Genomic DNA, 25004 nt, shown 5'->3' on the forward strand with positions numbered 1-25004 from the left:
CACTCCTTGTGTGCGTCTGGCTCAGACTGCTTATCTTTTAGTTTCACATTCATGTACCCTTAAGCTCCACATCAGTTACTTTGTTTAACACTGTCTCCTACCTCCTGCATCTTAGTTTGGGTCCAAAGCAGCAAGCTAAAAGCTGTCTCTGTCCTCTACACACTCTCCCCACACCACGCAATAAGCCACCGGAGTAGTATAAAAATAATTCCTACCTTCTCTTTCTTGTCCATTTGATTTCACACTACTTTGTCTTGCCCAGATGGTAAAGATACCTCTTAGTTGGCCTCTGTGTTTCGTCTGCCCTCTTCCATCATGGACTTGTTCCATCATGGACTTCCATCATTTCTTGTTGCTAGATGTACGATCCTTTAAACCATAAGTGTGACCACTGTCAGTTTCCTGTTCAAAAGCTGTCATATTCCATTGATTTAAGAGTAACTTCCCAAAGACTTATTCGTGTGTGTGTTTTGCCTGAATGTGAAGCCTATGTGTGCCTGCTGTCTTGGGACACAGAAGAAAATGCCAAATCTCCTGGAACTAAAGTTGTGGGTAGCTGTGGACCACATGTGAACATTGGTAACCAAAACTGGGTTCTCTTCAGAAGCAACAAGTGTTCCAAACTGCTGAGCCATATCTCCAGTCCCAATTTAATAATAAATTCAATAGCTCTTGGCTTATTATACCAGGTCTTCCCCATCTCTCTCTCCCTCCTTTCTTTCTTCCCTTCTCCTCCCTCTCTCTCCTCTCCTCCTTTTCTTTCCTGTGTGAGGAGATCAAAGACAAATTATGGGACTCAGTTTCCTCTTAGAACCGTGTGGGCTCTAGGGACTGAATTCAGGGTCTTAGACTTGATAGGAACAATCTTGCTGAACCACAATATTTGTATTTGAAGCTGAACTATATCCCAAAAGTTTGATTATAGATTATAGTCATATGAATAAACCATTGTATTATATTTAAATAAATCCATTTTTAAAGCACCACTTACAATAATAGAAGTAAAAGATACCCCTCAAAGTCTGGTAAGAGATGCCACTAAATTCAAACCACCACATTTACCTTTTTAAAGTGAGGTTTCAAACCGACAGAAAAAGAGAACAGTAGCCAAGGCTAGATTCCTGACCCTATATGTACTTTCTATCCTGAGACATGGAATTATATATTTGATGTTGCTTTTATAGTTTTTGTGACAAGAGAAAAATTAGCCTCGCCTCTACAGTAGCCAGAGTTGGAGTCAACTCCACAAATTTATTTCAGTGTACTCTTCTCTCACCCGTCCATTTTAAAGTAAGCATTCAGTCAAGGCAACTATTTCAGTTCGGTCCTCTTTTTGTTCTTTATTTGCTTTTATCTTATGGGTACGTGTGCTTCTTGGCATGTGTGTATAGTGTCTGAGGAGGCCAGAAGCATGTTGGATGTCCTGGAGTTGGAGTTAGAGGCAGTTGTGAGCTGCCTGGTATGGGTGCTGGGAACTGAGCCCAGGTCCTCTGGAAGAGTAGCGAGTGCTCTTAAGTGCTGAGCCATCTCTCCAGCACAGCACCCCCCCTCCTCAGCTTCATTTTAAGTTTTGTTTCTATGCTGATTACTCTCTCTTTTTTTGGGAATTAAAAAACCAGTCATTCTTTACAGTACCATACACACTGGAAATCTTTAGTACAGAGACACAATACCACTGAGTTTAAGGCTGTTTGCTACTGTCTGTCCCATTAGATTTAGTGTATATGAGCTACATTGAGCTCTTTGATCCACTTGAACTTGAGTTTTGTGCAGGGTGATAAATATGAATCTATTTGCATTCTTCTACATGTAGACATCCAGTTATACCAGCACCAATTTTTTTCATTTGTTTGTTTTTTGTTTTGTTTTGTTTTGTTTTGTTTTGTTTTTCAAGACAGGGTTTCTCTGTATAGCCCTGGCTGTCCTGGAACTCACTTTATAGACCCAGCTGGCCTCAAACTCAGAAATCCGCCTGCCTCTGCCTACCGAGTGCTGGGATTAAAGGTGTGCGCCACCATGTCAGGCCAGCACCAATTTTTAAAGATGCTTTCCCTTTTCCATTTTATGGTTTTGGCTTCTTTCAGAGAAATAAGCTTTAATTTGCACTTGTGCTAAAGTGATGGGAAGTTCTGGGACCAATCACAGTTTGGTGTACATGCCATTCAATACCCCTGAAGAGTTTCATCTTGAGAGCTTGTCAGGTGTCTGTCTCTGCTTTGGGGCCAGTCTCACACTTGGCTGAAAGAACCCCAACCTTGGACCCTTGGGTTTTGTCTCTAACACCATAACACCACTTCTACCTTGGTTCTGAGCACAGGTTGAAAATCCCCAGTCCTGGTGGTTGAAGCTGGGTGTACCGATCCTGGTGGTGTTTCAACTTACAGGCACCAATCATCAACTTAGCGTTCAAACTGCAGTGCTTCAGTTCGGCATACAGTAACATGTATGGTTAGAGCAAGATGGCAGGCATACAGTGGGGACAGGGAGACATGACAGACACATTTTATACTCCCTTCCTTATTTCCCTCAGCTCTGAGGTAAGTACACACTCCCATCTTGTAGATGAAATTGGAAAGGTGGGAACCACACCCTTTTGCGAGCATGAAAATCTCGTAGCCACTAGGTGGCAGTGTGTACTCAGTTTAGACTGAGCTGTGCAGTCAGCGCGCCCATCCCTACCCCCATGTGATGGCTGGCCAAGTGCTCTTTAAAACTTTACTCCTGCATTCTAAAATTATCTTGAACTCTGCGCAACGCCCACAAACCTTAAAATGTATTTGTGACATTATTCAGTGAGTTTAACTAAGTGAAGAGATACGGTAAGTGTTGGCACGTTGAAAACACCGAAATGTTCTTAAAGTTACAACACTTAAAAAAAAAAAAAAAAAAGTCTAATTGAATGCGAAATAGGCCTCTGATAACCACTATCATCTTTCTTTCTCTCTCCCTCCTTTCCTCTCCCCCTGTCTCTTTTTCTCTTCTTCTTTCCCTTCCTTCCTCTGTCTCTCTCTCTAAATAATTTTGAAAAACAATCAATTCAAAATTATTTAATCTTTTCTAGTTGAAAATTCCTTTTTCTCTTTAAAAACTTCCATTCTATTCTTCTATTCTTTTATTCTATTCTATTCTATTCTATTCTTTCCACAAAATCATACCAAAATAACACATTTTGTGCTTTAAAAGCCAGGCTTTCTGTACTGTGCTTCAGGAAATGGACACATGAAGTTGAATGTTTTATATTTCTTGTGACCTTAAGATGCCGTCTCTGTTTTGCCCCTGGGAGACAGTCTCTGATATCCTGAACTTATTGCGCCTTTCAGAAATGGTCATAGAGAAAAGCACGATTAACTGGAAATGCATCCTAGGATACATTAGGGAGTTTTCCCTTTGGGGGAGTTCTGGTCATTTCCTCTCCCAGGCCCTGTCCACAGTGAGATTCTAAATGAGGAGAAAAAAAAAAAAACCTCTGCCTTTCCTTTGAGTAGCAGAAGCATAGTGAAAAAGCAAAGAGAATCCAGTATAGGGAATGCTTGTTAATTTTAACATGACACGGGTAGAAAAAGTTTAGAAAAAAATTATGTATTTAAACTCAATGTTTAGACATCAGTTTCCTTAGCCGGGGGTGGGGTGGTGTTAGCAATGCCTGGAGACTGTTTAGGTCCTGACAGCTGGGGGCCGGGGAGCTGACATCTGGTAGGCAGGGGACAGGGATCTGCTCTGTTCCTAAACCAACACAGCTGAGCTTCAGGAGCCCGCAAAATGTGATCCTCCGCAAATGTGTGTGGAAAGAAAAGAAAATGAAAGGCAGGAAAGGAGTCACTGCTGCTGGAGAGACGACTGGCAGAGTCTAAGACGCTTGAGATCATAGTTGCCAAGGCTAGGAATAACAGTTCCGCTGTAGAGCGCTTGCATGAGTAAGGCCCTGGGTTGGATCCCTAGCCCACCTCCAGACAGGCAGGCAGACAGACAGACAGACAGACAGACACACACACACATACACACACACACAACCCTGGAAATAATCTTCCTAGGGTTCTTCCTACTTTTTGAGGTCATTCCATTTTCTCAACAACGAAAGAAAGAAAGAAAGAAAAAAGAAAGAAAGAAAAAAGAAAGAAAGAAAGAAAGAAAGAAAGGAAGAAAGAAAGAAAGGTAGGAAGGAAGGAAGGAAGGAAGGAAGGAAGGAAGAAAGAGTGAGAGAGGAAGAAAACCTAGGACTAAAACTAAAATTTTATAAATTTTTGTAATATACTCATTTTTATTGGCTTGAAAAAATAAAGAAAAAATGTCTTACCACTTAAATGATATGCATAGAGAGTAATAAACAGAACCTGTTTTATATAACCCCACTTTGCCTAGATAATGGTAACTAAATAGCATTACTTTATCTTTTCAAATACTGTATGTTGGCCTCATTATTTAATTTATATAACACTAATAATAGAAACATAAAACATTACTACAGGCTCCCAAAGTGCCTACTTGACAGTTGTAGAGCTGTTGTTTTGTTTGTGTGTTTTGAGGTCAGGCATTACTGTGCAGCCCTGGGTGGCCTGGAACTTACCATGTAGCTCTGGCTGGACTCAAACTTGTGCATTCCTGGGATGAAGGTGTGAACCACCCTACTCAGCTAAGAGAATCCTTCCTAGTATTTAAAACTGATAAACCTAGCATTCTGGAGGCCGAGGCAGAAGGATCGGAAGTCTGAGACCAACCTGGGCTACAAAGAATCTTATGTACAAAAATGTATCCTGGAGATATAGCACAGTGGTAGAGCACTTGCCAAACACAAATAAGGCCTTGGGGCTCAATCTCCAGCACTGAGGAGGAAAGAGAGAAAGAGAGAAAGAAAAGAAGGAAGGGAGGGAAGGAGGGAGGGAGAGAGAGAAAGAAAAAATAAAACAAAACACTCCCCTCACATAAAACCCTAGTTTTCTAGTATGTGTATATAGTAGACACATTACATATACACTTTCAGTCATAAAAGATCTTCATTGGGCTACATAATTTTCTAGACTTTAGAACCAACTTTTAGAGAGTTTTGACAACTGCCAAGTTAAAGGGAACCCCAGCGTGCAGAATTACACTAATTACAAGTGCTGACACTCCCCTGGCTGGAAGTCAGTTCTCTCCCGCCCACTCTGTTTTCCCTCTTTCAGAACTGAGACCCTGTAGGGACCCGGTGTTACATCGTGTCACCTGGTCCTGAGGTCTTGTCGTGGTGTAGGCAATCAGTGTCCTGCAGTATTTGACTCTGTCTGTGCCACAACTGGTTTGTCCAAACCGTTAGACTCTGAGGCTGTTTCCAGCACTGGGGTAGTCTGGGCCAAGCTTTGATATGCACTCATGCAGAGGACTTTGTAGGGACATGTGCTTTCCTTTATTTTGGATAAATATTTAGAACTAGAATTGTTGGGTTGGGTGGTAAGCATGCGCCACCAGTCTAGATCCTGGTTCAGTAAGAGACCCTGTCTCATGGAAACAACATGGAGAGTGATAGAGAAGACCCTGCGTACACACATGTCCATACTGCATACATCACCCACACTCAGACATATTACACCCTCAAATAAAGAAATAAACAAAAGTTCGTCTTAAAGCAACAACCATTTTTCCTTTTCCTAACACTGTCCCTCTCTTCCCTAAATAACTCTGCTAAAAGAAGTTTTGGTGTTTTTTTTTGGGGGGGGGGTTGTTTTGTTTTCGTTTGTTTGTTTGTTTGTTGTTTTTGAGACAGGGTTTCTCTGTGTAGCCCTGGTTGTCGTGGAGCTCACTCTGTAGACCAGGCTGGCCTCAGACTCAGAAATCCACCTCCCTCTGCCTCCCGAGTGCTGGAATTAAAGGCGTGCACCGCCACGGCCCAGCCCAAGAAGTTTTAAAATATTAAAATTTATTATTTTTGTGTGTGGACACACAAGCTACACGTGTGGAGCTGAGAAAACAACATTGTGGAGTTCATGCTGTCCGTTCACCTTTTTGGGGTTTTGAGGGTTGAAATCAGGCGTCCCAGTTACGCAGCAACCACCCACTGAGCCATTTCACTGGTCTGAAAGAATATCTTTTGAGGGTGCTGGAGAGATGGCTCAGTGGTTAAGAGCACTGACTGTTCTTCCGTAGGTCCTGAGTGCAAATCCCAGCAACCACGTGGTGGCAACCATCTGTAATGAGATCTGATGCCCTCTTCTGGGGTATCTGAAGACAGCTACAGTGTACTTACATATAATAAATAAATAAATATTTTTTAAAAAGAATGTCTTTTTTTTTTTCTAAGACAGGGTTTCTCTGTGTAGCCCTGGTTGTCCTGGAACTCACTCTTTAGACCAGATTGGCCTGGATCTTAGAGATCTGCCTGCCTCTGCCTCCTGAGTACTGGGACTACAGGTATGTGTCACCACTATCTAGCCTGGCCCAAAAGAAATTTGTATTAAGGATAATTAAGAGAATCTTGTCTGCCTCTGATGGTTAGCAACGAGTTTATGGGGAAGAATATATGGGTTTGGCAGGAAAATGAATTGGGTTGTGGATATAAAGAAAAGTCATTTAAAGTATATGTTCCAAAAGTGAAGAATAATCTATTCTGTTTTCTTGTAATCTTCTTTTCAAACTATATGTCTCACAGTTCCGTTCTAACAGTATTCCATGTATTAATAGGAAGCTAATAGTCTTAGCATTTGACATCTCAAATCCTAGTGGTAAGCTTCATTTTCTCCGTGTCCTCTGAGCCTATCACTGAAGCAGTCGGAATCCTGTCCCCTGTCTCAGCCTTACACTTGTCTGCATTCTGGTCCTCTGCCCTGGGATCTCTGCCCAGAGGCTGGAGATAGCCATCCCACCCTAGAGAGGTTAGCAAGGCCAAGTGAGGAGGGGTCATGGCAAAGAATAGCCCAGGCATCACTCACGTCAGACGTAGAAAGAGAACAACTCATGGGTAAGAAGAGTCAAGCGATATTGATCCGTGGCTCCCCAGGGTTGAATTCAGAACATGTTCCGCTGTCTCCTGGGTGCCAAGATTTGACAGAAAGGGCAAAGGACAACTAGAACAATGTGGGGTGGGCGGGTGAAATCGCCATTCATCGTTCATGTGGGAATGGAGTGCTCAGACTGAGGAGACCTTGACAAGGCTCCCTGCCAGCAGCGGGACTCTTGTTTCTTATCAGAAACCTAATTCTGGCTACCGTTACTCTCTTCAGCCTTGGGACTGCAGAAGCGAGGAGGATACATTGTTATCAATGTGTGGTGGAACACTTTTGTCTGTGAGGAGGCAGAGAGGAGAGAGTGGAGAGAGAAGGCTCAAAAAGAAAGCACAAAATCAAAAGGCAGAGGGGAAAACACTTCAGAAAACATTCCACAAACAAAAGGAATAGGAGAGAAAGTAGCCTTTGGGTCAGCAGGGAACTCAGTTCATTTTGATCAAGGCAATGTGAAGGCTAATGGAAAAACAAAAAGACACACTTTGAGAAGCTAAGTAAGTCATAACGAGAAATTGGATGCAACCCAGTTATATATTCCTCATTAGGAGGTTAGCCACACAGATTATGGCATATTCACACAATAGAATATCATTAAAGGAATGAATTATATAAATACTGACATACACATCTATGATTCATTTAGAGCCAAATAAATCGATAGGATACTTTAAGACTATAATTTTAGTTCTTTAAATTATATTTTAGTAAGTATATGGAAAAATAGCTAGAAAGTGAAGCAGTAGGCATCCTGGGGGTAAGAGAGAAAAAAGACTAGAGTATACAGAGGATAAAGGGGCTGCATCTATACTGCAGAATTTTGTGCATCTACAAGATTCATATGGTTTCTGTTACACATTAGGGAAAACCAAGTGGTGTTGACACATTAGGCAACCCCAACTTTGGAAATAAGTTGCACTGCAAAGAATAAACATCATAAAAATAAAGCAAACAAACAAGCAAACCATAATTGGCAATAAAACTTAAGAGTGAAGTAACCTGTGCACAGGTGTGTCATAACCTTGGCCTCCGAGCTGAGGATTCCAAACTAAACATTTCAACCATTGAAAGAATGGGAGTAACTGGGGATTTAGCTCAGGTGGTAGGCGGGGCCGGGAATACAGCTCAGGTGGTAGGGTATATTGTCTAGAAAGAATGCAAGGCAACTTATTCTTAACAAGAGGCTACAAGACGGACACCATGGGGAAATTTTAGGTATCAGAGTGTACTCCCTGCTTTTTAGTCATGTGCTCAAGAGGTCCCAGATTTCCTCCTATATCCTCCTCCCTGCTGCCATAACCTTCCCAGAGTGCGCCCACTAAGTTTCTAGCACTTCTTTTAGCCAGCCTACTGCCTAACCAGCAGGCTCAGAGCTGATCTCACAGCTTGGCATTCACAGAAGCAGCCTGTGAGAGAGCTCTACTCTCTCTGAGCAGTAGAGCCCAGGCTACTCAAATGCACACTTGGGAGATGCAGGCCTCTGGGTCAGGAGGGGGCCTTGCTCTACAGTAACAGAACTTATTTAAGGTTGGATTTCCACCAGGTCCCTTAATGCTTGGGGGAAAACTCCCTAATCCTTTAAGGAATCCCGAGTGAATTTCAACATCCTGAAAAAAACAGTGGCCCCAAAGGCAAACCTGCTGGGAGCAAGCCAAGTTTCTAAAATCCGCTAGGGAAAACACTTGCTCAGGATCGAGGTCTCCCCCCTTCAGTCCTTTGCGTGAACTTTCCAGCTGCCACTCATAGCTAAATATTTCCTTTCCCTATAACTCAGGTGGGATGGAAGTCTGAGGAAAAAGAATGTTACTGTTGGAATCATGTAAGGGCAGTCAAGGGGACAAGTCAGCCACCCACTTTTATCCTGACGACCTCATTTGGGAAGTGTGTATCACAGGAAAGAGAGAGAACAAACAGCAAGAATAGCACAAGGGTCAACGGGCAGGGTTCAAAGTCAACCTCTCCCAAATGCTATGAAGGTTTCATGGCACCACCTTGTCTTGTGAGGACCAAATGCATCATACATAAAATGGTCTAAAGTGCGGTAAACAATCCATAACTGTTGGCTGTTCTTATAGCTGAGACCTTCAGCTGCTTGCTGTGACCTACGGAGTAAATAATAAACCCCAAACGGGGACTAGCTGTGCTTGAAGTCCCTTTAAGACTCTAAATCCATCTGGCCTCACACACATTTATTTTGACTTTACCTGTGATATACACTTCTACAAGTGTAAGAGCATGAATATCTGTGGTCCAAGACCTCTCTACCTTAATGTTAATCTGGATTTCTTATTCTATCTTCTAACTATTATACTTTCCCTTCCAAAATCTTCCAAAATCTTCTCATTGTGCCCTCTCAGAATCCCACCCGAGAAGTGCAAACCTGACTGCGCTGGCTACATTTTTGTCAACTTGACACAAGCTTGAGTCTTACTTAGAGAATGACTCCATAAGATTGGCCTGTAGGCAGCTCTGTAGAGCATTTTCTTGAGTAATGATTGGTGTAAGAAGGCCCTGCCCACTGTGGGTGGTGCCATCTCTGGGCAGGTGATCCAGGATTGGATAAGGCAGTAGGCTGAGCAATCCATGAGAAACAGGCCAGCGAGCCGTGCTCCTTCATGGTCTCTGTATCAAATCCCTACTTCAGATTCCTGCCTTGAGTTCCTGTCCTGGCTTTCTTGGATGCTGGGCTCTAAGCTGCAAGATGAAATAAACCCTTTCCTCCCCAAGTTGCTTTTGGTCATAGTATTTTAAAATCACAACAATAGAAGCTCTAAGACTCCTGTTCAGGTCTCAGCTTCCTCCAAATTTTACTAATTCAGTGACATGGTGGATCTTGGTTGATGATCTCTTGGAAGTGGCCATCTCCTTACTCTTTGCTCCAGACTCCTTTTCTGGAATCTTCTTCAGTCCTCTCAGTGAGCACACAGATACTGTAAGGATAGGCTTAGAGGCTGTATTTGATATATGATTAATGCCTGGAAAATGTTCAGACCTACGCTAAGAATACAGTAAACTCCCATGAGTAAACTCATACAAACTCCCAGCAATGTTAACTGTTCTTATCTGCCTTCCAGGTAAAGGGACTTGGGAGGTACTTATGAAAATGAGTCCTCTTTGATAAAGCCTGAGGCCAACTGTGATGCCACCCAAATCCCTACAGCTGGGAATCAGATGTCCCATTTTGTACTGGCTGGTTCTGTGTGTCAACTTGACACAAGTTGGAGTTATCACAGAGAAAGGAGCCTCCCTTGAGGAAATGCCTCCATGAGATCCAGCTGTAAGTCATTTTCTCAATTAGTGATCAAGTGGGGAGGGCCCAGCACTCTGTGAGTGGTGCCATTCCTGGGCTGGTAGTCCTGGGTTCTAGAAGAGAGCAGGCTGAGCAAACCAGGGAAGCAAGGCAGTAAGCAGCACCACTCCATGGCCTCTGCATCAGCTCCTGCTTCCAAGTTCCTGTCCTGTGTGAATGCCTGTCCTGATTTTGGTGATGAACAGCAATGTGGAAGTGTAAGCTGAATAAACCCTTTCCTCCCTAACTTGCTTCTTGGTTATGATGTTTGGTGCACTCACAGACCCTGAGTAAGACACATTTCTTCCTCACTGGCAGCTCCTACCTGTTTTGTGGAGTCCACAGACCTCTCTGCATGGCTGCCCTTCTTGCTGGAACTGGCCCAGGTGTCTAAATGTGGGAAAAATTCCCAACAGTGGAAGCTTCCATCCACTGTAGGACCTCTTCATGGTAGCCTCTCCTCTGTTTTAAGGCCATTCTTCAGTGCATCAGGTCAGCCATTTCCTCAAAGTCAAGTGATTGTGAACTTTAATCGATTGTACAGAATCCATCCAGAGCAACATCTAGATTAGAGCTGGATTGACAGATGGGATTGTTAAACTGGGGATTGTCAGCTAAACCAAGTAGATGTATAGGGTAAAAAAATCACGTAGTTTCTAGGCCTTTCAAATAAAATCTGTATTTTAAAATAGCTGCAGGTCAAGCCTTTGTGGGCTAAAGCCTGCATGTTTGTCCCCCCTGCTCTCCATGTGAACTATAGGTCTGGGTGAGACAGGGGTCTGGTATAGGCCATTTCTCAGTTCTGCTTGCCTCTACCTCCTGAGTGCTGGGGTTAAAGGCGTGTGCCACCACGTCCAGTAAGTGTTTATTTTTGTTATCCCTCTATCTACTGGCTATCTAGTAAAATAAAGAAGCCCGAGGCTATCCAGACCATTTGAGAGTCCAGACAATGGAAATACTAAAATCTCTTGCGATCTCTTGACATTTAAGACATTAATTTTGCCAATATCTTCATTTTTAAAAAAAACCCTGTTTTTTACTAAATATCGTGATGTTTAAATCTAAATAAAACCTGAGGATTGATCATCATTTCTCAGGCAAAATGACAAACATTTATTAATTGGTATTGGTCACCTCACTGTTAAGAAATGAGAAGAAAAGGGAGTATGGTAAAGACAGCTTTAGTGTGACACCAAATATTGATTGTATTATTTTTACTCTAAGCTTACACAAGTGCAAAAGAGAACATCCAACCCAGACTCCCAAAGATGTTCTTCAAGTACTGCGCAGACACAAATATGTGATAATTTAATTCTTCACAGACCACTGGGAAAAGCCATTTCTTATTTCTTACCTTGTTGATGATGGCGTATATATAATTTGCCTTACAATTCTCAAGGAAATAATCCTGAAGATGAAAAGGTTTTGAGTTCGTTCTTTTCATTGCCTTGCCAAAGAAAACACGTTCTCTTTCCCCCAAGTCAGCTGCGTCTCTCCAGCCCTGCTAGACTATGAATAAACGCCTTGTTCGTTATTATTGCTGGTCACTCTTACTCACGCCTGTGATTCGAGGATTATGTTTTGATTGTTCTTGAGAGATGAAAACACTTTCTTGCTGGTGAATAAACACAGCCACTTTTTAAAATATTTATATGAGGACTACCCTTCAAGCCATTTGAGATGCCAGAGCTTTAGGAAGCTGGTTTTCAAAAAAAAAAAAAAGGCTCCTTCCCCCACCTCTGCTTTCTTTCCTGCCAAGCAGTCCCATTGAAAGGCTTTTCAGATTGACCTTGTTTAAGCAATCCCAGTGTTTTAGCGTAATGAATAACTTTTTAGCGAGCACAATCACACACAATTCAACATGCCGGTATTTCTATCTCTGTGCTCCACCAATGCAGGGATTCTGTGGTAGGATCTCTTTCTCTGAGAAAGCTGGGACAATCAAAACCCCGATTAACCTCTGATATTCACGTGGGGGCTCTTGATCGTGAGGACCAGCAGCAGTAACAAAGCGTTAATGGCAGCCATATGCTTAGGGCATTGTGGGTATGGGTGACCCAGATGTGAACTTGTGGGGGGTGGGAGACTAGCTGCTGTTTCTTTCAGGTTCGGTGAAAACTGATGAAGAGTTTCACTCGCCACTTGACAGATCCCCCCTGATGAAGATGGAAATGTCAGAGACACCCCAGCTCATGCCCACGTTTGAGTTCGCATTTTCTCCTTCCTTTGTAAATTTTTGTTCTTGCTTTTGCTGCAGAGAATGTGCCCCCTGAAAAACCACTCACAACTTCCCTTCCCTGATCCTATAGCTCACGTTTTAATATTTTATGTGACAAAAGATTTTTCAGAATAGCAGAGTTATTTATTTATTTATTTATCTTTAAGTAGCGTCTTTTCAGGTTAAGCCAAGGAAGAGCATTTTAAGATATTCCATATCTCAACTGCTGAAACAGAGACTTGGAAGGGATTAATGGATGCAACGAAAAGCATAAGGTATCTGCCACGTTGGGAAGAAATCCACTGAGAGTGTAGGTGCGTTCTCCCCAAATGTACCAAGTCTACAGTCTGTTATTTCCTGTCTTGTGTGGAGAATTCAAGGCAGGCGCACCGGACGTGAAAGCTCTCCAGGCTAGCATTGATCCACATCGCACACACCCCTGAGTTCAGCTGCAGCAGAAGTGATGCCCTTCATTTACGGGGCGTTTACTGTGAGCCCCACACACGTCATGCTAGGAGCTCTGTGTACACTGTGCAGTTCAGCAATCGAGCGATCTCTAGGCTCCGTTTCTCTGACGTTACTAATTGTCCCCTTCCTCTGCCAGACTGAATGATTCTCTTGCCGGAGTGATGTGGCAACGGCTCCTTCCTGAGCCATGTTTCAGGCAGCCGGGATGATAAGTTACGACTCAGACCTTCACTTACTAACTGCGGGCTTGATCCCTTCCCTAATGTGTCCTTGCCCGGGGTTTCTCCCCCACAAAATGAAAGTGTATACCGGAAGATCCTCATGGTTCCTTCTAAGTCTAGCTTCCCGGAAGCCATTCAGATTCTTAGAAAGAGTATGGGAAATCTAAAGAGGTCAATCGTGTACCTTTATAATGTTCTCATAAAAACAACTATTTTCCTGGTAAATAAAAAGTCACCACCCGATAAAATGGAATAATAAATAGATTTTAGAATCATCTGATTGAGACCAATATTTTAACCGAGTGTTTTCTGTGTTCTAAAAACCGCATGGTAGGGGCAGCAAGGTGGCTCAGAGCATAAAGTGATTGCCATGTAAGCCTAGCAACGTGAGTTCAATCCCCAGAACCCGTGTGAAAGGAGGAGGGAGCTGATGCCATGGAATTCTCTCCTAAACTCCACACATGCACTGCTGAGCAATGTACATGCCTGCCTTAGTAATAATAATAATAATATAAAAACTTCAGCATATACTAGCAAGATTTTGCTGAAAGAACCCTGATATAGCTGACTCTTGTGAGACTAGGCCGGGGGCCTAGCAAACACAGAAGTGGATGCTCACAGTCAGCTAATGGATGGATCACAGGGCTCCCAATGGAGGAGCTAGAGAAAGTACCCAAGGAGCTAAAGGGATCTGCAACCCTATAGGTGGAACAACATTATGAACTAACCAGTACCCCTGAGCTCTTGACTCTAGCTGCATATGTATCAAAAGATGGTCTAGTCGGCCATCACTGGAAAGAGAGGCCCATTGGACTTGCAAACTTTATATCCCCAGTACAGGGGAACACCAGGGCCAAAAAGTGGGAGTGGGTGGGAGGGTATGGGGGACTTTTGGGATAGCATTGGAAATGTAAATAAGGAAAATACCTAATAAAAAGTATATATAAAAAAAACTTCAAAGTTCATGGTTTGGTTTGTCACACGCTCACGACACTAAAACCTCCGAGGAAGCAATATGAGTGGTTTCTCAGATTCATGACTTAGTTAACTCATTTTTATAGAAATTTCCCCCACAAGAATGTCCCGGTGAAGGCAGCTTCTCCTCCTGACGTCCAAGTGTGGAGTTGAGGAGCAGCTGAGGGACCCTTTGGAAGACGGAGGACCTGCCCAACCTATATCAGACCATCCTCAAATTCTTTGAGAGGAAATTGGCAGCTTGCCAGGCAGCTAAAGGCTTGGCTTCTTTTTCAGACAATGTGTCCTGTGGCCTTTTGTGAGAAGAAGTTGCATGTGTCTCCTGGTGATGCTGTAAGGACAAAGACTCAGCATCCTCCAAGCCGGCAGAGAAACACAAATTAAAACTAGGTCGAGGCTCCATCTCATTCCACTCAGAATAACAAACTGGGTAAAAGCAGTTCTGAATCCCTTTAACCCAGTGTTTTCTGAATGGTGGGAGGGAACCCAGTTATCCACCAAAGCAGAACCCCCATTAGTGGCCAGCTAATCCAGATTACACAGGAATTTCAAGTTACTCTCTTTTATTAAATAGATGTGTATCTTTGAGCTCCAACCACTGAACCCAGAACAGAACATGTTTTCAGTGAAAATCACTTTTGCATTATCATTATCTCATAGAAATGGCATATGGGAGAAAAGAGTTATTTTGGCTCATGAGTTCTGAAGGTCTTGGTCCAACATAGTGGAGAACATATGGCTGAGTCCATGATTGGGGAAGAAGCTTATGGTGGAGCCTCCTTATACCACAGGAGACCAGCGAACACAGAGTTCAGAGGGCTGATGGCCTGACCGTAACCCTCATGGCTTGCTTTCTTTTCCTTTTTTCTTTTTTTGGAGTGCAGCAAACTTTATTGATGGTATTCAAGAGAGTAGGGAGGGCTCCCTAGGCCCCTCCTGTTATTATGGGGGTCTGGGATGGAAATTGTGAGGGAGATGCTCAGTGTTGGGGGCCAAGTTGGGATAGGGACTCCTCAGGGCCTCTCTCTTGCTCTCAGTGTCCTTGCTGGGGTGGGTGGTCCAGGGTTTCTTACTCCTTGGAGGCCATGTAGGCCATGAGGTCCACCACCCTGTTACTGTAGCCGGATTCATTGTCATACCAGGAAATGAGCTTGACAAAGTTGTCATTGAGAGCAATGCCAGCCCTGGCATCGAAGGAGTGGGAGTTGCTGTTGAAGTCGCAGGAGACAACCTGGTCCTCAGTGTAGCCTAAGATGCCCTTCAGTGGGCCCTCAGATGCCTGCTTCACCACCTTCTTGATGTCATCATACTTGGCAGGTTTCTCCAGGCCAAATGTCAGATCCACGATGGACACATTGGGGGTAGGAACACGGAAGGCCATGCCAGTGAGCTTCCCGTTCAGCTCTGGGATGACCTTGCCCACAGCCTTGGCAGCACCAGTGGATGCAGGGATGATGTTCTGGGCAGCCCCACGGCCATCACACCACAGCTTTCCAAAGGGGCCATCCACAGTCTTCTGAGTGGCAGTGATGGCATGGACTGTGGTCATGAGCCCTTCCATGATGGCAAAGTTGTCATGGATGACCTTGGCCAGGGGGGCTAAGCAGTTGGTGGTGCAGGATGCATTGCTGACAATCTTGAGTGAGTTGTCATATTTCTCATGGTTCACACCCATCACAAACATTGGGGCATCGGCAGAAGGGGTGGAGATGATGATCTTTTTGGCTCCACCCTTCAAGTGGGCCCCGGCCTTCTCCATGGTGGTGAAGACACCAGTAGACTCCACGACATACTCAGCACCGACATCAACCCATTTGATGTTAGCGGGGTCTCCATCCTGGAAGATGGTGATGGGCTTCCCATTGATGACAAGTTTCCCATTCTCGGCCTTGACTGTGCCATTGAATTTGCCGTGGGTGGAGTCATACTGGAACATGTAGACCATGTAGTTGAGGTCAATGAAGGGGTCGTTGATGGCAACAATCTCCACTTTGCCATGTGGAGAGCAGATGGCAGCCCTGGTGACCAGGTGCCCAATACAGCCAAATCTGTTCACACCGACCTTCACCATTTTGTGTACGGGACGAGGCTGGCACTGCACAAGAAGATGCGGCTGTCTCTGGAACAGGGAGGAGCAGAGAGCCATGGCTTGCTTTCTAGTGATCCACTTCCACAGCAAGGCCTCCTGAAGGCTCCATCCCACTCATCCATAGCTCTTCCAGCTAAGAACAAGCACTCAAAGCTGTGGGGTGGGGTTGGGGGCATTTCAAATTCAAACCATAAGAAGAGTTCATTATCATTTCTGGCGTTAGACCAATGGTTCTCAACCTTCCTAATGCTGTGACCCACTAACACAGCTCATGTTGTGGCGGCCCACCATAAAATTATTTTCATTGCTACTTCATAACTATAATTTTGCTACTGTTATGAACAGTAATGTAAATACCTGTTTTCTGATGGTCTCAGGTGACCCCTGTGAAAAGGTCATTTGATGCCTAAAGTAGTCACAACTCACAGGTGCCTGTATTTTATTTTATTTTATTTTATTTTATTTTATTTTATTTTATTTTATTTATTTTAGCAATGACAGTCTAATACTGATCTCTGGGGTGGCAGAGGCAGGCATTGTCATCTACACTTTTCGGAGGATTTACAAACATATACCTAATGCCTGGCAAGATAGAAAACATGGTGGGAACATGGCTGTAAAGCTAATATTTTATAATACATTGGTTTTTTTGTTTTTTTGTTTGGTTGGTTGGTTGGTTTGGTTTGGTTTTTCAAGACAGGGTTTCTCTGTATAGCCCTGGCTGTCCTGGAACTCACTTTGTAGACCAGGCTGGCCTCGAACTCAGAAATCCACCTGCCTCTGCCTCCTGAGTGCTGGGATTAAAGGTGTATGCCACCATGCCCAGCTATACACTGTATTTTAAAGGGTAATAAAAATTATGGCTAATAGCGTTGAAGTGTGATGGTGATCAGGTGTTTATTCTCACTGGAAGATATACACATACATAAAGTTAAGGTTTCTGGGCTTTAATTAATTCATTCATCTCATGATGTATTAATTATGCAATCATTTGACAGAAACCAGAAACCTCTCTACTCGGTTTGGCTGGGGTTGAGTTCCACAGCGGAACTTTTGTACAACTGCCTTCACAAGATTTAACCCCTGCAAGAGAAGTGGTTCAGATATTGGGAACAAGTCATATGTTTTTCTGCCAGTTTGCTTTTAAATTGGGGAGGTGGCACACTGCTGTCGACCACTCTGAGAATCAGGGATGTGGAAATGAAGGGGGAGAGAAAAACTCATGCTTTCAGCCATTCACCCCAAGTCTGGGACAGAATACACCCTCCAAAAGGTGTAGGTTCACAATGTGTGGCTGTTTGTCCTTTATAGTTATATGCTGGCCAACGTGTGCTTTTCTCATAGTCATTAAAAATGGGATATATGTATAATATATGTTATATATTATATATTATATGAAATATAATATTTTAAAATATTTTTTCATGGAGGTGGCCCACAACAACACTAAAAATATTTGCAAAGGCTAAGGAGAAGGTGACTTACTATGCCTTCTTGGTTCACCACCTCTACCCCTTTCAGAGACTCTTATACAGAAAAAAAATGTTTATTTCACCCAACAGTTTCATTGTGTGTTAAGCATGACTTATTAAAGGTTCTAAGACAGTTATCTACGTGTACTCTAGACGAACAATCTAGAAGAGTACCTATAAAATTATATTTTCTGTTGTTTTTCATTTAGGTTTGTCTGCGACAAGAAGGAAATGGCATTTTTATTAAAATATCTAAGTCATAGGAAAAAAGAATAATTAACTCAGAGTGGTGGATCTGTGTGTGTGTGTGTGTGTGTGTGTGGTATATTCATAGTAAGTCATTTGAAACTTGAATGTGGATGTGTTTATCCCACAGACATAATTACATAAATCATATAACCAGTTTTTTCCTGTGGGAGTCACTTGCAAAGGGGAACCATCTTTGAGCAGAGTAGATTTGCCTCCTAGGGGAGTCCAATCACTAAGTAAATAAAAATCCCCCATTGGCGTCTGAATCATATCAAATGGCAAACCATTTTCTCTCAGTTTCATAAGGAGTTCGAGGGAGATTTATTGACAAATTGTCTAATTCTCAATGTGTTATCCGAGAGCAGGAGGGCAGTGTTTGCCAGTACAATGACAGAAGAAGCTATTGTGAGACAATTAAAACATCTTCCCTGGGACCCACCGAGCTAACCTTTGTGTGGTCCCTTTCTCCGATGGAAAAGGCTCCTGGAGGCAGTTGACAGGGTGGATTTTGAGACGACACCAAATGTGTGTGGGAACTTGCAAAAAAACAAATCTTTTTAAAAAAAGATTTAAGGGTAGGGTTTTCTTTGCCAATGTTTTTTTTTTCCTCCAGCCGTAGGTTGGGAGAATGAGTTAGGCTCCCCCGGGAGAGTTGCAGGGGCGGGGGATGCTCCAAGAGGAAAAGGTGACGTTAGAAGATACTGGTAAAAGTTAGTTGTGGTCAAGCCGGAGGTGAACAATGGCCCAGTGTTGTTGTGGGCCGCCTCCACGACTTAGATATTCTTCCCATGTCAGTATAATCACTACTGGGAGGCAGGTCGATTAAGGATTATCATATCATTAATAGTATCCATGACTTTTGTTCAAAGGCTACTGGTGCAATGTTGCCTTGTGGATGACGCGCAGTAATCCTCTGGAGGCAGCTGTAGAGAGGGAGGCTCCGCAGAGCCGCCCACACTGACTTCCCTGTCCCCGCGGATCAGTTCTGAAAAACAGACAGAAACAACAGTCAACTCAAAGCCAGAGCAGGGGAAAAAAAGAAACATCCCTTCTACATTTCCACATTCATTCCCCCAACCTCAATCCCCGCCAATGTCGACCATTCATCTCTTCTCTAACACACAGATCAGATCACCACTAGGATGGTGGCCAGATTAAAGGCGAACAATGCACTTTTAAATGTAAAGTTTGCATCTAATTTTTTTTCCTTTGCATGAGAAAAAGCACATTAATTCTATCTATGTGTCTGTCTAACGCCCAGCCTGTCAATTGTCAGGTCTGTCTTATTTCCTTTGGCAACACGGGGCATGCTCGTATCTTCCAACTGTCTAGAGTTTCTCTGTTTATTTGCTGAAGACCCTTAACTTTGAAATCTGGACTTGGGTAGCAAATGATATCCATATTTAATTACCACTAGGGGTTGGCTTCCTTGATATCCCTGGTGGTGACAAACTTCTATTTTTAGGGGCTTTGAACGCTAAGGGGAAAACTGAAAGGTTTAGAAGTAGATGTGAGACCCCAGTGAACTCACTCATATCGTGGGGGTTTGGCTGGAGAAAATGATCAAGTAAATTGAATTTTGAAAACGACAGGAAAGGATTGGTGTGCCTTAAACATATTTTATTCCATAAGAATCACTTCTTTAAAAAAAAAGAGGCAGGGAGAAAAGCGCTAAAACAAACAAACAAACAAACAAACAAAAACTATAGCAGTTCAATTTCTGCCTCTATATTTTATTAATCACACTCTTATTGAAATGAAGTCTCGCTTTGATTTACCCATAAGCTTATGGGTAAATCATTTAGAGAGCTAGTCTTTTGAGAAGAATTTATTTCATTGTTGCATTTAAAATCACGGTAACTTTATTTTTATAAACTAATTCTGGATTCTGACCACACTGAATTTTGTTTTTTTGGTTTTTTTTGTTTTTTTGTTTTTTTGTTTTTTTTTTTTCAATCGCATGGGCCAGATACGCAGCTCAGTTGGTAGAAGGCTGGGACTAGCACACAGTTCAACCTTCAGCGCCACATAAATGCAGGTACGGTGCTGTAAACTCTGATCTCGGAACTCAGATTTTGGAGGTAGGAGCCAAAGTTCACGGGCATCAGCTGCTCCGCAGTATGCTTGAGGCCATCGTGGATTTGGATTATGGTAGATGCTTTTTTTTTTTTTTTAACAAAATAAAACAAAACACATAACTACCTTTTCTGTATCCAATGTCTGAAATCCATTCTAACTTCTAACAGAGCTGGGACAACCCTTTTCTTTGTACCTTTTCAGTGATAAGATCTTTTCCAGTCCCCCACGTTTCTCAATCGCACTGGCCACAAACTACAACCCACAGCAGGCTGAGCAAGCCGTGGAGAGCAAGCCAGTAAGCAGCACTCCTCCGTGGCCTCTGCATCAGCTCCTGCCTCCAGGTGCCTGTTCTGCTTGAGTTCCTGTCCCAACTTCCCTCAATGAAGGACTTAAGCTGTAAGAAGAAATAGACTTCCCTGCCCAAGTTGCCTTTGGTCATGGTCTTTATTACAGCAATAGACAAGCCAAGGTTTGAAGCAATCCTGTACCCCTTGCCAAGTCTCTAATTTATCTGCAACAATAGGGAAACAGTTTGATGAAGATCTGAACTGGATGGTTTTACGTTGTGCTGGTCTTTTTTCCCCAGTCAAGTATTACACTCAAGGTAAGATAGCAATATCAGCATTATATATAGCAATATTCTTTCGGCCCATGAGTAGGAGATATAAGTTTGGAATCAAAGCACTGTGGTAGTGCCATGGATTTCTTGATAATTATGAAAGTTACATGGGTAGAAACTTCTTCACCTGAAGGTTACATTTAAAAGTCCCATTATTCTCAACATGGAGATCATGCATTTGTTTAGGGTGTTGTCATTTCACCGAGTGACCCCTCCCCCCATCAATTTCCCTATGTCTTTTCTATTGTGAGCATTCATCAAGTCTTTCAGCATCAAAAATTTGTTGGTAGATCATGTGATATTGTTCTCTTTGTTCTCATGGGCCAATATCGTTGAGTTTTTTCATATCACTATCCAAGAGTCGTTTTTTTGTTTTGTTTTGTTTGTTTTTTCGAGACAGGGATTCTCTGTGTAGCCCTGGCTGTCCTGGAACTCACTTTGTAGACCAAACTGGCCTCGAACTCAGAAATCTGCTTGCCTCTGCCTCCTGAGTGCTGGGATTAAAGGTGTGCGCCACCACGCCTGGCTTAAGAGTCGTGTTTTTAATCCTTCACATTTGAACACAACCCTCAGGAAGAACTTAACAGAGGACAGAATCTCTGAACTGTAAGCCAGCCCTAATGAAATGTTTTCTTTCATAAGAGTTGCCGGGGTTGTGGTGTTCCTTCACAAAAATCGAAACCCTAACTAAGAAAAGAAGCAAAGTTTTATTGTGTCTTATAATTTGGGGGATCATTCCATCAAGGCATGATATCAGGAGCAGGAGGCCAAATGGTCACATCTGCAGTTGGAAAGCAGAGGGGAATAAATACTTATGTCCAACTCATGCTCTCTCTGTCTCTGTCTGTCTTTGTCTCTGTCTCTCTGTCTGTCTGTCTCTCTCTCTCTCTCTTTCTGTGTGTGTGTCTGTCTGTCTGTCTCTGTCTCTGTCTTTCTCTCTCTCTCTCTGTGTCTGTCTGTCTGTCTCTCTCTCTCTTTCTGTGTGTGTGTGTGTGTCTGTCTGTCTCTGTCTCTGTCTTTCTCTCTCTCTCTCTGTGTCTGTCTGTCTCTCTGTCTGTCTCTGTCTGTCTCTCTTCCTCTCTTCCTCTCTCTCTCTCTCTCTCTCTCTGTCTGTGTGTGTGTGTGTGTGTGTGTGTGTGTGTGTGTGTGTGTGTGTTCAGGATCCTAGATGGAATGATACCACTTCTAGTTAAGGTGAGCCTTACTGTCTCAGTCTAATCTAGATAATCCCTATAGGTGTGCCCAGGGGCTTGTCTGTGAGGTGAATCTAAATACTGTCAAGTTGATAATGAACATTAACTGTTATAGACGGGATAAGCTAAACCCATTAAGAAGTTCCTCAGCTATTACGATGACCATAGTGATGGGTTATTAAGTAGTTACCAATTTGCAACATATTTAATTTGTAATTTGCAACATGCTCCATTCACATTTACAAAGTTTTCACTCTTCTGAGTCACCACTCCTCAGCAGAAACAATTAGCTCAGGAAGTGTCCGTGGAGATTTAGTCAGGGAAACTCAGAGACTGTTCCTGTGTCATTTGAACACAGTCATAGACCACTTTCTGGCATGATACTACTAGAATATTTAAAACTTAAAATTGAGCAAAAGCTCACAAAAAAGATATCCACCTTATACATTTAACAAAACTTGAGGGACATAATAGACAAAAGTAAATCTATAAACTCCAGAGAACAATATAAAAGTTCTTAAAATGATGAATATTTTGAATGAAAGAATTATATATAATTGCTTAGTTCAGCTCCCAAATAAACTTGTCAGTTTTTAGGAAGATTGAAGAACCTTAGTGCCAAGTTTTATTTCTCATTTCTTTGCAAAAATACACTAGTCACAGACTTTTATTTCTTTAAGGGAACAGTGCTTATTTTAGCTCACAGTTCCAGATTTCAGCCTATCACTGCAGGGGAAGTCAAGACATCAGGAACTTAAAGAAGCTAGTCACATCCACAATCATATGCTCAGAGAGAATGAGTGAATGCATGACTATACACACCTCGTGTGGTGGTTTGAATAACTATGACCCCCCCCCCCATAGACTCATGTGTTTGAATGCTTGGCTCATGGGGAATGGAACTATTAGGAAGTTTGGACTTGGGGTAGGTGTGGTCTTGTTGGAGGGAGTGTGTCACTGTAGCGATGGGCTTGAGGGTCTCCTATGCTCAAGCTCTACACATTCCCCTTCTACTGCCTTTGCTGCAAGATGTAGAACCCTTGGCTCCTCCAGCACCATGTCTGCCTGAACGCTGCCATGCTTCCTGCCATGATGATAATGGACTGAGCCTCTGAACTTGTAAGCCAGCCCCAATTAAATGGTTTTCTTTATTAGAGTTGCCTTGGTCATGGTGTCTCTTCAAAGGGACGAAACCCGAAGACAGCTTGATTTCTCCACTCTAATATAGCTCAGTACCCAAACTCAAGGAATGATGTCACCCACACTGGGATAGGTCTGCCCACACCAATTAACATGATTGAGACATTCCTCCTACCAGACTTGCCTACAGGCCAACTCGATTTAGATAATCCCTCATTGAGACTCTCTTCCCAGGTGACTCTACATTGTGTCAACTTGATAATTAAAACTATCATGGCATTAGTCAGCCATTGTCAAGGTGACACACAAATACATCACTTTAAGTCATAACTTTTTACCATTTGTTCCCAATGTCTCATTTATCTTATAATATAAAATGCAGTTCAACTTTAAACATCTCTAGGGTCTTTCTTTAAAAAGTCCGAAATCTTTTAACTGGGAGTTCCTTTAAAATGAGGAAAAGAAAAAGCAATTAGACTCTTTCAACAGTCACAGAGTAAGCCTTATTTCAACAGGGAAGAATCCAGCATAAAACAACTGCACCAAGGTAAACCTAAAACCCATGGAGAAATGCCAAATTCTGTCACTCCTTGTCCAGCATCTGGAGCTTGTATGTAATCAACTGGGCTCCAAAAGGCTTGGAAATCTTTCTTTACCTGCTGCAGCTTTGCCACCTCATCAAACATGGCTTGGTCTATTAGGCCTCAGTCAGCATCACATTATGCCTATAGCACTCCTTGGTATATATCCCACAATCCTGGCATTTCTCTCCTGAAGTCTCCACTGAGACTTTGTCTTCACAATGTCACACAATGGTCTTTTAGACGTTCTCTGAGTTTTAGACTCCAGCCCTGTCACATAGTGCCTGGCCTCAATCTTGCACCTTTGCCTTCAAAGCAGTACCATACTACCTGGACACCACTTATACTACTGCCAAGTTTTGCTGTCAGCTCCAGACAGAGTGTGGCTCCACTGGGATACCCTGTATCAGCTATTGTATGTTGTGTATCAGTTCCAGGTTACAGCCCATCACTGTCAGGAAGTAGTTACTCATATCCACAGGCAAGAGCAGAAAGAGACAAATGCCTGCATCTAATTACAGGTCTTTAAAAATAAATTTTCTCTACATTTTTTACTACTATTTTTTTTAAGTTGCATGACTTTTAAAAGCAAGTTTGCTGGGATATCACATGAACATCAGTATCTGCATTCCCATTATCAATGAATGAGGGTTTAAGATTTTTCATTTCCTTAAAAACACTATACTTGTATAACTATTTAATTAGAATTTTAGTGTATCTAGTATCTCATTTAGCTTTACTTTGCAATTTCCTGATGATTAATTATTTAAAGTGTCTTTCATATAATTATCAGACATTCATATTTCTTTTGAAAATTAATGTCCATTCACATATTTTTCTAATGTGATCATTGGTCCAGCGTCTTCTAGAAGTAATTACAGGATAAGTGTGCTCTCTATCCTATAGCAAGAGCCTTAAATATCGATTAGCTTTTATTAGTAGCTTTTGTCAAGCTGTGCCTTTCATATTCAGTTAGAGGTTTGATGTAAGTATATATGAAGGCCAGTGTGTATGTGTGTTGTTTTTAACCTCTGAGGCTCCTCTGCAACAACCCCCCAATTGCATGGTTTTAAGCAAGTTGTATCCTCTACCACTCAGTTCCTTTATCTATGACATTATTAAAATAGAATTATTTTTTAAATTTATTTATTTATTTTATTTATTTATTTACATTTCAAATGTTATCCCCTTTCCCGGGTTCCCCCCTGCAAGCCCCCTATCCCATTCCCCCTCCCTCTGCTTCTATGAGTGTGCTCCACTACCCACCCATCCACACCTGCCTCATTGTCCTAGCATTGGACTGGGGCATCAAGCCTTCACAGGATCAAGGGCCTCCCCTCCCATTGATGCCACATAAGGCCTCTTCAGATCCTTCAGTCCTTCCCCCTAACTCCTCCATTGGGGTCCCCGTGCTCAGTCCAATGGTTGGCTGCAAGCATCCGC

General features: G+C 42.6%; 1 pseudogene; it reads right to left on the reverse strand.

The window, feature by feature from the left end:
• Gm10313 (predicted pseudogene 10313) lies at window positions 15018-16228 on the reverse strand (annotated as a pseudogene).

Source organism: Mus musculus, chromosome 8, assembly GCF_000001635.26.
Source record: "Mus musculus strain C57BL/6J chromosome 8, GRCm38.p6 C57BL/6J".
Taxonomy (NCBI): domain Eukaryota; kingdom Metazoa; phylum Chordata; class Mammalia; order Rodentia; family Muridae; genus Mus; species Mus musculus.